The sequence below is a fragment of the Phoenix dactylifera genome, chromosome 8, assembly GCF_051530095.1.
Source record: "Phoenix dactylifera cultivar Ajwa chromosome 8, Ajwa_hap1_PhDact_Kaust_v1.1, whole genome shotgun sequence".
Lineage (NCBI taxonomy): Eukaryota > Viridiplantae > Streptophyta > Magnoliopsida > Arecales > Arecaceae > Phoenix > Phoenix dactylifera.
Window position 1 is genome coordinate 14,139,573 of NC_143197.1, and position 14,057 is coordinate 14,153,629.

General features: G+C 43.1%; 1 protein-coding gene across 4 annotated transcripts in view; it reads left to right on the plus strand.

Moving 5' to 3' along the window:
* The window catches only part of LOC103696094 (Early-responsive to dehydration stress protein (ERD4)), a 70,500-nt gene that overhangs the window by 25,750 nt on the left and 30,693 nt on the right, over positions 1 to 14,057 (plus strand). The gene's annotated exons all lie outside the window — the stretch shown is intronic.

Sequence of the window (14,057 nt, forward strand, 5' to 3'; positions counted from 1 at the left end):
CTGCCGCGAGGAACGGCTCGCCCTCTCGAACCGTCGGGAGGTTGAAAACATTCTACTTAACGGGTAAGAGTTCCTCCCGTTAGCCCACGATCCGGTAACCCGGATCCAAAAAAAAAAATAGTGCACGTGAGTTGCACGTGCGAGCTGTACGGGTATCGGAGCGGGTTGCGCCCGAAAATCCGAACCCGATAACCCGAACCCGTAAAAGGTCAAAAAAAAAAGAAAAAAAAGAAAAATAAATAAAGAGAGAGAGAAGTACCTGTTCATCTTCTCATGCCGCCGTCACCCCCACCGTCTCCGCCACCGTCGCCACTTCGCCATCCATCGCACGCCGTCCGCCCACCGCCTCTCCCATCTCCGCTGGCACCACCTCCACATCGCTCTGCCGCCGTCCGCCTCCACCGACGCCCAACGCCCAAGCCCTAGTCGCTACCATCCTCTTCTCACCCACCGTCGGCCGCCGCCCAAAGCTCCCTGCCGTCGCCTATGCTGTCTCTCCCTCTCCTTGCCACCCTCCACCACCCGTTTTCTGCGCCGCCTCGCCGCTTGAGATGCCGCCCACTTGCGGCCGAGCACCTCCATCACGCGGCCACCGTCCCTCTGTCATTCCCCTTCCAGAACCCATCCATCCCTCCCTAACTCCACAGGCCACACCACAGAAACCCCTTCCCTCTATCACACGACACCCCCAAGACCCCAAACCCATTCCACCCTCCCACTCCCATGTTCGCACTCACTCGAGCCCCATCAGACCTCAACCCCCACTCCTCGAGTCACCAGGCCCACTCCAACAGGCCCAACTGCAGCAACCCACCTGCGGCCCAGCTAACTCATCAGGCTCGAGCCATGCCCCTGAGGCCCATCATCAGACCCACCGAATTTCTTTGATTAGGCCCCCAAGTTGCTGATATCAGGTCCACCGAGTTGCTGTGATTCGACCAGATTCGCGCAATCTGACGAGCCGACTCGCCGCGCACCGATCGTCACCCTAATCCACGAGCACGCGATTCTGGTCGACTACTTCACGACAGGTGATAGGTTTCTACTTTTTCTGACTTGTTCATTTAATTATGTTATAGGACTCTTGCATGATAGCCATATTTTTGAAACTTACTTTTGCTGTCAAAATTCAGAACATAGAACCACTACTTTCAAACCCATCCTATTCGTCCTTTTAAAATCTAGATATTAAATTAGCACACCCTAGCAACTGGACATTTCTTAATATTCTTCGATCAGATTGATTTAGGATCAGAACAACTGTACTACTTGATTACAATCTAATTTCTTAAATTGAATAATCTTAATCCTTAATTCTGAATAACTGAAGTAAAAATCAGCAATATTTAAACTTTAAGTTATTCTTGTGAAAACTTGCTGATCTATGAAATCATAATAGATTGCATTAGTAGGTTGTGCTGCATCAAATTTGGTCCTACATCATATTTATTAGGGTTTCATTAGTGACACTGCATTTCACATTATCACGTAGTGTTGTCATTATATGCCAACCCGTAGTGATAGGGAGTACTATTTCAATCAACCTAAAACCCCTATAGCTACCACGAATTCCGACATTTTGAGATTTCTCATGGAACAGTTCGATGCTATAAGGGCTGGAAATGAGGAATTCAAACAACAGGTCCGTGAGCTCATACGAAATTCTAAGACCTCTAAACCACCAACCCCCATTGCAGCCCAACCTAAAATCGGTTTGGCCGCACCACCTATAGTCCTTCCCCATCCCCCTAGGAACCAACCACCTTCCGATCACCAGCGTGATCTAGATGAGAGGCTGCTGCATACCGTAAGAGTAGAGGCCCCTATCTTTGCTGATCAACTCGAACCAAGCGTGTATCTCAATTGGAGAGCCGCCATGGACAATTACTTTGAGTGGAACGAGATGACTGACGATAAAAAAGTATGATTTGCCAAAATGAAGCTTATTGGACAAGCTCACTAGTACTGGCATAATGTTGAACATATGCGTGAGATCCAAAGGCTTCCTCGTATAACTACATGGGAGGATATGAAAGAAAAACTAAATGAGAAGTATCTGCCATTTTCGTACCGACAACGCCTTATGGATAGGTGGCAGAAGCTAACTCAAGGGACATCGACGGTTGCTGATTACATCGCACGATTTAAGGAGTTTCATGTGAAGTGCGGTGTAATAGAAGAGGAGACTCTTACCCTCTCTAGGTTTCAGGCAGGACTCCGCGAGGAGATCTAGAGAGAACTACTCCTCCGAGAGATTACCACTCTTAACCAAGAATACCAGTTGGCTCAAAATATAGATAGTTTCTTAAGACTACCTGTCATGAGGCCTGTCGACCTTCGATCACTAGCCCCAGGAGTCCAACCTAACCAAATTATCTTCTACAATGTAGACCGCTTTTCAATCCTACTAATCAGCCCAGCCTAACCCAAGCACCGAATAGGACCTTCCCGATGCCTGTCCCAAACCTTTTAACTGATAAGGAAAAGGGAATATTAGGTTCCGACCCTCCTCGAAGCCAAACCCAATGCTTCTGGTGCCAAAAGTCCGGCCACATCGCGTCCCAATGCCCTGCCATGACTTACCTGATTACTGAACCAGAAGCTGGGATCCAAGAGACCGAATATGTCGAAGAAGTCTATGAACCAAATATAGAAGACTATGTAGAAGACTTTGAAGACGAACCCACAGAATTATACTTTGTCCAAAATGATTTTCAAAGGGAGACTATTGACCTAAGTACAACCAAGCCACTTCACATCACTACTGTGGAAGAGGTAATAAAAGATATTGAGAGCCAGTCACCTGAGTTGGCACTTGTGGCTAAAAATACCAATGCGGAGTCCAACCTTGAACATTCCCCTATAATAGTTCTCCTTCTAGAGGAGTTTCATTCTGTAGTCCCTGATGATCTTTCGGATGCACTTTCTCTGATGCGTGATATCCAACACGCAATTGATCTAGTTTCCGGAGCATCTCTGCCCAACTTTCCATAACATAGGTGTGAGACCCAAGCCTTTCGGCCCCACGTATGTCGCACGTGAGGCCACGCGATGAAGGGGAAATCCATCCCGAACACGCCGGAACCCCTATTTTTTTTAGGGCTTCTTCTTCTCCTTGAGACCACCCGAAGAGGAGCCGCCAAACCCCGTTCTGGTTTGGAGGTCCTCTTCCTTGTGTGTCACCACCGGCCGCCCGAGAGAGAGGGAGAGAGAGAGAGAGCCGAGAAGGCACGGCACGGGTGGCCTTCTTCTTCCTTTGCTGCCGGAGAGGAAGAGAGGCGCTGGATCTTCGTCGGGGCGGAGGTAAGAGTCCCTCGCCTTCTTCTCCTCCTTTTTTAATGCTTAGCCATGGTTTATCAAGGTTTTGGAGCTGGCTAATCGCTGGAAACTTGGGTCCAAAAATGGGTCGGCCGAGTGCTCCACTGTCGGCCTTGTTCACCGCCGCTAGCCGCCAGGAGTGGTCGCGCTTGCTCCGCCACCTCCTGCCACTGTCAAGGCCGGCCACCGCGGCCACCCTTGGGCCCGACCGAGAGGGAAGAAGAAGGGGGCGGGGGGTCACGGATCCCCTGTTTCGCCGAAGAAGAAGAGGGGAGTCGGGAGAAGGGAAAAGAAAAAGGAAAGAAGGGAAAAGAAAAAGGAAAGAAGGAAAAAGAAAAAAGAAAAGAAAAGAAAAAAGAAAAGAAAAGAAAAGGAAAGAAAAGAAAAAAAAGAAAAAAAAGAAAAAAAATAAATAAAGGGAGGGGTGGTTTACGGGTATGCACCCGAACCCGAACCCAAACCCGAGGTGCTAGGCACTTCTGCAGAAACGGTCATGGAAGGATATTAAAGTTTAAGTCTTTGTATACATATATTGTGATGAATTTTAAAAGAAGAATATGATTTTTGAATATTAGGTTCTGCGAGGGATTTGCGGAATTAATTGGATTTGTTGCGTATCGCGTTCGCAAGGTAAGTGATGTAATCTTTTTCTAGATTTATCGGCAAACTATATATATATTTTACGAATCGAATTATTCGTGATTACGAATTTGATGCATGGATGATATGTATATTTTTAGAATATTGAATGACTCTGATTGAACGTATTTGCTTCTGATTTGAATTGTATTTAATTGTTCTGACATTGTACTTTTCAGCTTGGAACATTGAACATAATGTAAGAAAAGATGACTTGAAATAGATTCAGACTTGCAGTCGGGCTATGTTGAGGACCCTGCCAATGGGGGCTAATATATTGGTACCGCAAGAAGAATAGTCGGTGATATGATCCTGCCACAGGGAACATGTGGTCATAGTTCCTGGCTGTTGAGTTGAATCTGATAAGTTGAAAGAAAGTAAGATATGAACGATATTTGGTTGTGACACTGTATATTTTTATAACTGATATATGAAATAAGAGAACTAATTGAACTTTGACCGACTATGTTGAGGAACCCACCAATGGGAGCAGATACGTTGGCAATTGACTATCCTGAAGGACTCACCGCAAGAAGATTAGTCGGTGTTGATGACCCTGCCATAGGGAACATGTGGTCATAGTCCAGGATCGACAAGATGAATTGAATATGTGAAAGAATCTCGAAACCGTGAAAAGAATCTTATAAATTTAAGAAATATTTGACTTGTACTTTGGAACTGCATATATATTTATTTTTCACGTATTATTGCTTGATTTATCTAGTTAAAGTATGCATTACTTACTGGGCTGTCTAGCTCATTATACAATCTCTAGTTGTTTTACAGATTCCGAGAACTAGTCTATTGGGGTTCCAAAATGGGAGAGCGATTAGAAGGACTATGGCACAAGTTATCTTAGATTAGGGTTATTTAAGTTGATATGTTATCTTGGATATTTATTATGATTGCTGGACATTGCAAGGTTTTGTTATTTTAAGAACTAGGTTTCTGCATGTTAGTAAATTATTGTTTCGCTGCGTATTTTGAACTGTGAGACCCTATTACTTGAGTTAGTTGATGGAATAAGATTGCATTTATTCAGTTAAATTATTTTAGACTTTTATAATTGAGATGTTTGGTTAAGATGCCTTGCATGCTCGTGGGGAGAGTTTCCTACGGATGTGCGGCGGTTGATGCGACCCCCAGCTCGCGATCTCGGATCGGGGGCGTGACAACTTTTAATTTGTAACAACCCAGGACCTCACCCAAAATGGCTAGCCGGAAGGTATTATTTGGGTTCCTTGATCCTGTATAAGTACCCAAGATCTACCTAGCGAATAACCGATGTGGGACTAAACACACGCCCGCACGGGTCCTCACATACTCCCCCCGTTCAAGCCCTGACATCCTCATCAGGCTAAGGGTTCAAATCCATTCAAATCTAATCACAAACACCACGATCGGTCCGTGGTCAACTCCAATGGATCCGTGCTGCAGTATCCCCTAGTCCACATAAGTTATGGGCTGGGTCCGCTCTGATACCATTTGTAACAACCCAGGACCTCACCCAAAATGGCTAACCGGAAGGTTATTATTTGGGTTCCTTGATCCTGTATAAGTACCCAAGATCTACCTAGCGAATAATCGATGTGGGACTAAACACACGCCCGCACGGATCCTCACATACTCCCACGTTCAAGCCCTAACGTCCTCGTCAAGCTAAGGGTTCAAATCTATTCAAATCTAATCACAAACACCACGATTGGCCCGTGGTCAGCCCCAATATATCCGTGCTGCAGTGTTCCCTAGTCCACATAGGTTATGGGCTGGATCCACTCTGATACCATTTATAACAACCTAGGACCTCACCCAAAATGGCTAGCCGGAAGGTATTATTTGGGTTCCTTGATCCTGTATAAGTACCCAAGATCTACCCAGCGAATAACCGATGTGGGACTAAACACACGCCCGCACGGGTCCTCACAATAGGCTTAACCCGAATGCATATACTAGGACCTGGGATTTAATATTACCGACAGTTAAGTTTGCATATAATAGTTCGGTTAATAAGTCCATAGGCATGAGTCCATTCGAAGTGGTACATAATTACAAACTTAGGCAACCCATAAACCTGTTTTCTATGTCTCATCAGTATAGAGTCTTTGAGTCTGCACAATCATTTGCATCACATCCACATTCATTGCATCAAGAAATCAGCAATTGTATTCATTTTAATAACTTAAAATATAAATTTCTTGCTGATTTACACAGACGTTATAAAGAGTTAAGTGAAAGAGGTTACGTCATGATAAGAATTAGGCTTGAACGACTTTCTTCGAAAACGTTCAAGAAATTGCAAGCTTGTAGTGTGGAACCGTTCCAAGTCTTAAAGAAAATCAGTTCAAATGCATATGATGTGGATCCTCTTGATGACTATGGGATTAGTGCGACATTTAATATTGAAGATTTAGTCCCATACAAAAAGACAACATTCATGCCTTCTGACCCCTTTATTGATATACCTGCCCATGTTGAACACCCTGACCTATTGCCTGCTATTGAGCCACCACCTCCCAAATTTTATGTACGCAGAGAACAAATAGAATATATATTGAATGAGCAGGTTATGTCAATCAGGAATGATGGTTACCAACGTTATCTTGTTCAGTGGAAAGGTCAACCAAAGTCTAACATGACGTGGATTTCCAGAGCCCAGTTGCAGTGCCTTGACCCCAATCTCCTGGAGCAGTACGACAGCCGGCCAGACCTGTACTCAACAGAGTCGAGTTTGTTGCATCCGAGAGGAGTTGATGGGAACATCAGAGCCCTTCATTCAGATGATCCTGAGCTCCCAGATTGAGTCAGATCCGGATTGGGTCTATTTGAGTCCGAGTCATTTTCTTTTATTGCATTATTTGCTTATGTCTTAGTCAAGTCAATTTGGTCAGTTGTTTTATTATTAGACTAGTCAATTGGGTTTATGTAATTGGGTCAATATGTAAGGTCTATATAAAGACCACCCCTCTCATGTATGAGGCGATTGATGTTTGAATGAAAAAAACTCTAGCCTCCTTCTTGTTCTTCTTCCTCTTCTTCCTCCTCCTCTTCTTCTTCTTCCTGCGTCTCTATAACCTCTTCTTCCTTCTCACTTCCTTCTTCTTCCTTCTTCTCTCTTCCTCCCTACAGTGGTTCTAGATCAAGTCTTATTCATCTGTAGGAAAAACGATAGATGAAATGATATGAGCTACACAGCTCAGTAACCAAGTACTATCTTATTGGATCAAACATAATTATGCCAATGCCGTGATTAAGAAACCAACAGTTGTAGCAAAATAAAGCATTTTATAGATGATATACACAAATCAGGTCATAAAGCAATGCATGTTCCATCCATGAAAGTTCATAATCAAGATAATGCAAGTCATATAGAAATGTTGCCATTTATCCATACTTTATAAAACATACTCTCAGACGGATGTGCTGCTATGGTCACTATAATCCCGTAACAGGGCCTGTTAATCTTAGTCGATAATTCTGTTATTCGTTACCAACTTTAACCCGTTGGCAGAGGGCCTGTTAGTCTTTGGATGCTAGCTCCAGGGTGTTGACTGGCCTCTATTTCTAGAGGCGGTCATAGCTATCTAAGAGTTCATAAATCATATTCTTTTTCTTTCATAAATCATAATCACCATAAATAGATTGGAAAAATGATAAATGGCATCATATAATTTAAAATGCGTAAACATGCCTCAAATATCATTTTTCATGCAGTCTAACATAATCATAACTTCATAACTTATACACCATCAAATATTCATGAAGGATGCTCTTTAATCAAATTCATGAATCCTATGCAATCATATACTTGATCCTAATTTTGAGAAAAATATATCATAACAAACACATTTTCATAATTATAAAAAACAGTAATTTGAAAACTTTAAGATCAGGGCCAAGGTTACTTACAGCAATTTGCTTTCCAATTTCTTGCGTCAATATGGTCAAAGAATCATTCGTAGGTCTCGGAGTCTCGGTTTTACGGGTGATGATTCCTTGATCACCTAAATTAATCACATAGGGGTCACATTATTCCCTATTTATTTCATAATTTTCCAATTTATCATATCATGAATTTACTTGCTTGGATCTCAAGTCCAATTTGCCCAATTTGGAGCTCTTGGGCTCGATTTAGAACCAGATTGGGTTCACGTAGGTCAATTGAGTCTTTATTTAAAGAATTGGGCCTGGTTCCTGATTAGGTCTAGCCCTTTCAGGCCAATTTGGTCTTCTGATTAGGTTATTAGGCTCAATTCCAAGTCCAATTAGGTTTAATTTTGGTCTAGGGTTAATGTGGCTTATTTGGGCATGAGTCAGGGTCAGCCCAAAGTCAATTTGGTCTCAATTTAGTTGAATTGGGTTTGAATTGGGCTTGATTCATATTCAATTGGGTCTGCTAAGACTAACTCAGCTTAATTGGGCTTGGACCAACTCAGTTGGGCTTAATTTGGTTTGGATTTACCCTAATTTATAGTTTGGGTTCGTTCGGACTTAGCCCAATTTGATTGGGCTCGGGTTTAGTCAAATTTGGCTAAACCCATTTTTCTTTTCTTTTATTTGGTTCTAAGAGGTTCGAACCCGAATCCGACCCATTAAAGGTCTCTCTTTTTTCTTTTTTTTTCCTTTTCTTTTTTTTTTCTTCTTCCTTCCTTCCCGAAGGTTCTTCTCTTTCATCCCCGGTCTCCACCCCTTCCTCTTCTCCTCTCCTCCAATGAGGCAAGGGGGTGAGCTCGGGAGGGGCCGGTCTGAAGCCGGTAGTGCTGCGTCCGACCGGTGGCGCCTGCGGCGGCCACAGCCTCGCTCGCCATCATGCCCGGGGCCGCGTCGGCGGCTGGCGACCGACGACCGCGTCAGTGTCTCGCGGCCGGTGCTTGCGGCCTGTGGCCGTGGATCAACCACCGGTAAGTTTTTTTTTTCTTTCCCTTCTTTCTTCTCCCGCGGACGGGAGATCTGGCTCAGGGAGGGCCCAAGCCGTAGCCGGCGGCGCTCCCCGGCCGCCCCTTGCGGCCGCGCCTGCAGCTGCAACTAGTGTTCGTGGTCGACGGCCTGCGGCCGCCGTGGCCTGTGGCCGACGCAGCTCGCGGCCGCCCCGGCCGACACTCGCCTTTCTTTTCTTTTTTTTCGTTTAGATTTAATCTCTAAGCTAGATCACAAAAATAAATTATGAAGGGCTTTACCTGCTCTGAAGAAGATCGTCTGCCTCCTACTCCGGCAACGTGGCCCTCTGCTCCAGTGACGCGGGCCTAACACTAGATCCTGACAACTGAGAAGGATAGTGTGAGAGAGAGAGACGGTGGAGGGGAACAGAGGAAAGGTGGTGGTGAAATGCTCCACCAATTGAGGCTTCTTGTAGCCTCTGATTGCTGGGGAAGGCGGATAGTTGTAACCGCCCACCATCAGGCAGTTACAAACACCTGCCCTTTGGTGTGATGGCCTCCCCCCGTTCCTCCCAAGAACGGGGGCGGTTATCACAGTTTGTTTTGGGACTCCTGACTATATGAAGAATCCTGCCAATAGGGGTTAACATGTTGCCAATTGATTAGCCCTGAAGACTTACGCCGCAAGAAGATGCGTAGCCTACCACAACAAGATGCGTAGCCTACCGCAAGAAGATCTTGCCAAAGGGAAAAATATAGTCATAGCTCATTATTAACAAGATGAACTTGAATTTTGAAAGAATTTGAATTTATGAATGACATTTAAATTTTGTAGAAGATTTGATTCATATGTATTGGTAATACAGTATATCTAGATTTGGGTTTTGAATTGTTGAATTTAATATGCTTATTTTCTGTAAATTGATATTTATTTATCCGAGTGAATTAGTTAAAGTGTTCTTTGTTTACTGGGCTATCTAGCTTATTGGTTGATTTTTTTACCATTTTTATAGTTTTAGAGTACTAGCGTGACCCGGATTTCATTATAGGAGAGCGACTAGAGATAGAATTTTGGCAACTTTATTTTAAATTAGGATTTTATTAAAGTTGATGCAAGACTTTAGAATATTGTTGTTGTAAGATATTTATTTACACTTAGTTATTTAAATTAAAGTTTGAATATTAATTATTTAAATTTATTCTGATGCTTGTTTATGATATCGTGATGAGTTGCCTTGCATGCTTATATGGAGAGTTCCTGACATGGTCTGCCGAAAAGGTTGGTTTGCTAATTAAATTTGGTTTCGGCCCGTTAGGGCCAGACAACGGGCCGGAACGACAAAGGGACCAGCTGGAATCGGTCCTTTTCTAGTCGGAACCAATCGGTTCACACCGAGTCAAGTTGATTTGAGGATACTTTATGTTATTCATTTTATAATTTGTATTATTTTAAAGTAATAAGATGCATCATCTAGGTTAAATCGGGATCATGGAAACTGAGTATGCGGCGGACCTTGGTTCATGATGAGTATGCGGCGGTTGTCGCAACCCCCGGCTCACAATTTTGGGTTGGAGGTGTGATAGGGGGAAAGGGTGGTGAGGGAGGAGCAGAGAGAGAAATAGAGGAGAAAAAGAGAGAGGATAAGCGAAGCTGCAGGGTCATCATCTTTGGGGGAGGGAGAGATTGAGAGAGGAGAAAGAAAGTGGGGGCAAAGCCGCCAGGATTGTCATCATATTTGAGAGAAACTGAGAGATAGAGGAGAGAGAGGGTGAAGCCAACATGGTCATCATGTTCAAGAGAGAGACTAGGAGAGAGAGGAAAGAGAGAGGATGAAGCATGTACCTATGGTCATTGGAGGCTGTGATAGTGAGAGGGCGGCGTCAAAACCCTAACCTTAGCCGAATGTGAGAGGGAGGGAGAGAGTGATCAGAAGGCAAGGTGACTCAGGATCAAGAGGGGGGCTTATAAAGGCAGCGAACCATCTTGAATCAAGCAAAACCATGTGATTCTACTTCATTCATGTTGATTCAGCCCAGTCGAGGGCTGTTCCGAATCAAACCTGCATCTTGACTTGGTTTCCAGTTCCACCTAAAACTGTCAGCACACCATGAATCAAGTGGTTTGGGTTAAGATAGCCGACTTTGATGTATTTCAAGTCATTCAATCTCTTCTTTATTAGATGCTTTCTCTATTTGTTTTGTATCAAGAAGAAGGTTGACAAGTTGTGCTCATGGCTACTAGAGGAGACTATTTGTGAGAGGATCCACATTGCTAATCCTATGATTTTTAGATGCACCCAAAAAAGAACCACTATTTTGCTGCGGATGCAACTAAATAAGTTGGATATTAGCCTCTATTCATCATAAACTATTGGGCCAATTAAGTTTGGTGTCAAAAAATACTTATATATTCATATTATCTTTTCTTGCCACATAGGAGCTCTCTCTAAAAGTTTCTGGGTGAAACACACCACACATGGCATCATGCATCTGCTTGTTCTTAATGGCCATAAGTATTAACTTACCTCTCTGGTAGCAACAACCATATCAGGCTCTATCTTTTAAATGACATTGCACACAATCAATTGTTCCTCATCCATGTCTATTTCTGGGATACTATATTGGAACTTGGGTTGAGATAGGCTGCTGATATGCAATTGATTTAATTAGCCAATAAAGGATTTCACAATTATATTTTATGAGAATAGACCAGCATCATGGTTGCACTTGAATCTTGATACAATGCCTTGCCCTCCTCGTCATCCCATTTTTCCTTAATGATATCAATATACTCCTTAGCATGCTTGCCTGATATCGGCTATAGTTGTCAGTATCATTTGATATAAGAATCTCATTTGGGGGTATCTCTCGCTATCTACAGGCTCTAGCACTCGATACCAAGGTGTTATTTCTTTTACTATTCTCTTAGCCCACATTTAGAACTGCTAGCTTGTCACTAACCTCTCTGCATAACTGTTACATGCCACTGTTACATGCAACTATGGGCATATCTGCTCTCTTGCCACTCTGCACTAACGAACATCTAGTGTAGGTCTGCCTTCTTTTCAATAAGGCTATTGAGTGCAACAGCAAAGGGGGTGATTGATGGCCTCAGTATCTCTCCTTGGTGCACTTCCTCCTCAAATCCAGCACTCATGTCTTGTTTATATGAATTTAGTGATGGCCTGGTTCTCTTCACCACCTGCGTCACTTGGCAATTCTTGCCAAAGCCCATCAGCATTAGATCTATGCAGTGGGCAGCATGGGATCCAGAAATGCATTGGCCTGTTGATCCCTCCAACGGCCTTGTTCTATGGTCTATTATCAGGAAAATCTGCATGACATGCTGCTCCTCCATCTAATTAACTACCTACTGCATTAAGCTCAGGATGTATGGGGCATCATGCACCTTCTTAAAAGCATCAATTGATTTGTCAAAAAAAAAAGCTCCTCTAGCTCAAAATATTGATGATGCTTTGCCTTCTGGGCTTTGTCCAACCATCACACACTAATTAATACCATAAATGTTCCACTTGCTCTAGTAGGAGGTTTTCTATCTCTCTAGCTCTTTTTTGTTTTCATCAAGCAACATACCATAGATGTTCTTCTGCCGAGGAGGATCGACACACAACTGGCTTTTTGAATGGAGTTGATAGCAGAATGGTAGGGATGTGGCTATAGTGGAACCAAGAGGCAATAGCTCTCCACATGTCCTTTTTCTTATCCTAGGTAGGTATAAAATCAATCCTCTATTGCTTTGAGTCTTTGTTGGGGAAGGCATGTGATCGAAGTCATAAATGGTAGCCCCTACAACCACATCTCTAGGCTTCTTTTTCTTCTTGCTAGTAAAGTTTCCGAAACATAGATGCTCTTCAATTGCTACTGTTACCAACAACTTGTCTTACCAATTGGCTCCTACAGCCTAGATTTTCCCTAGTGCACCCAGAGCCGGAACACCTCTATAGTGTGAGGATTCAAATTTTGCCATGTCCCGGACAACTTCCTCTCTCTAGCATTGGTCATTTAGATTATCCCATATAGAAGCTTGAATTTGCACCTTCTCCATGTCATTTAGATTAATGCCTCAGTCTCGTGGATCCCTAGAGTGATATGATGCTGGTTTAGTTGTTCCATGATCAATCGCTGCTTTGTTTCTTTGCACTTCTTTCTTGCCTTCTTTAAAGTTATGGAAGTTTTTTTTCATTAACTGTGAGAAATCCTGTCGAATTTCGTATATGTAGTCACATCAAAGTAATCACTAGCCAGATGTGTTTTCTTCCATGATTTTTCTCATAAAAGCCACCCTTACCTTCATGATTTTCGAAAGAGAATAATGGCATCTTGTGGCCTTCTCTCTTTTTGGTCATGGGATGCCTTCCAACTTGAACCGAGTTGTACCGAGTGGAGCCAGGCAGTTTCACTCGGTTTGGAGTGGTTTAGGTTGTTCGTATCAAATCCCAAACCGATGAGTCAAACCGATCAAGTTCCTCACCAGTTCGGTTGGTACACCCTCCTGAACCGAGTGGCTCGGGTTGTCCTGGCAAACCCTGGAGTCTTATTAGTTTGGTGAAACCATGTAACTTTTTTGTGCTCTAGCAGAGACTGACTCCTAATTCATTTAGTAGTTTATATGCTTAAATGTAGGTCTGGTTTATTGATTCTTCTACAACCCAATGACTTGACATGATTGCTCTTTGAGCATGTAGAGAAATATAAAACCAACTCTTAATTCATTGAGTACTTGTATGAGCTTGTAAGCTTGGCATAGCTATTCCTCTGAAACCACATCAGTTGACATGATGACTCTCTGATCATTCATACAAATAAAAACAACTATTCCTTGGTGGATTATATGAGAAAAACTGACTTTTTAGCTTCTATTCGAAAAAAGAGGGAAAAAGTAGATACTTTGAATTCACTACTGCAAGTAATAAATATGGAATTTTTTTTATAGCTACAGAAGTTGGTTGAAAGTAGGAAGAAAGCTAGAATCAAGGTTCGCCGTCTCGGTACCCAACCCCATACTGTTACCACACTAGCACAGTGTCAGTATGGGATGTTATAATTTTTTTTGGCATACTGAGTATTGATACGCTGCCCATACCGGGTACCGGTACCGAACTAGTATGGTACGATACACTCCGTATTGCCTGGTTCGGGCTGGTATAACGTACCATGGCTAGAATCTTCTGTACTGTCATTTTATATCATTATAATGAAACCAAC